At 39.2% G+C, this 1,143-nt stretch overlaps 1 pseudogene; it reads left to right on the top strand.

Annotated features, from left to right (window-relative positions):
• Positions 1 to 463: 463 nt before the first annotated feature.
• Positions 464 to 569, top strand: LOC120102013 (small nucleolar RNA SNORA44; annotated as a pseudogene).
• The last annotated feature ends 574 nt before the right edge of the window (positions 570 to 1,143 follow it).

Genomic DNA, 1,143 nt, shown 5'->3' on the forward strand with positions numbered 1-1,143 from the left:
AAAGTACACTGTAGCTGTGTTCAGACACACCAGAAGAGGGCATCAGATCTCATTACAGATGGTTGTTGTTACTGGTATTTGAACTCAGGACCCCTGGAAGAGCAGTCAGTGCTCTTAACTATTGAGCCATCTCTCCAGCCCTGGCTTTTCTTTATAGCTGAATAAAATTCCATTGTGTATTTAACTAATCCACTCACATGGTGATGGACATAGAAACTGACTCCATTTCATAAGACTTTCTGATAAGACAAGAATTGACAAATACAGTTACATGAAGTAAGAGAGCTAGGTAGCAATTTAAAAAAAAAATTATCAACAAAGAAAAGAGACAGCCTAAGGATGGGGGCATTCTTTGCCAGTTTTGCTTCAGGCAGGGGTTAATATCTAGAATAGACCAAACCCCCCCCCCAAAAAAAAAATCTTCCAGTCAGTAAATGGGCTAATGATTGAGCAAGACAGTCCTCAAATTGCCAATAAATATTTTAAAAGTGCATGCCAGAGTAACGGAGAGACTTTGACAGCCCAGGTTATCACAGTGCCTGCTGTTGCCACTCAGCTCTCCTATATGTTTTTCCACTGGAGTTATGAGCTGTCTGTCCTTCTGTCCTGTGGTATTCACAACAAACTTTCCTTCTGCAGTGTGCACTTGGGCGGTTCTTGGAAGAGTGAGGAGACAGCCTGTCAGCCTCTGCTCATTAACCTAAGGACCATGTGACCAGTGAGGTGGCCATCTTGTGATTTGGTCTGCATTATTTGTTGGAAAACTGCCACAAGAAGATCACACTGGGATTTAGAAGTTTCTGGCTAATACTTAGCCAGGTAGCCTTTTGTGGCCAGATTGGTCTACAAAGAGAAACAGCATTTTGGAAAAGTGAAATACCTTTGTAACCTAACATGCAATTGGTTCAATAAAGACTTCAAATTTCAAAAAAAAAAATATTTTAAAAGTGGTCAACATTCTTAGCCATCAGAGAAATACAAAAATACTTTGGGATTCAATTTCACTCCAATTAGAATAGCTAGCACCCAGAAAACAAGTGCCTAAAAAATGTTGGTGAGAATGGAAAAGGAAAATCTTTACTCACTGTTAAGAGAAATCAAACTTGTACAGTCATTACAAAAGTTTCTCAAAGAGTTAAAAAT

The sequence above is a fragment of the Rattus norvegicus genome, chromosome 3, assembly GCF_036323735.1.
Source record: "Rattus norvegicus strain BN/NHsdMcwi chromosome 3, GRCr8, whole genome shotgun sequence".
NCBI classification, from domain to species: Eukaryota; Metazoa; Chordata; class Mammalia; order Rodentia; family Muridae; genus Rattus; species Rattus norvegicus.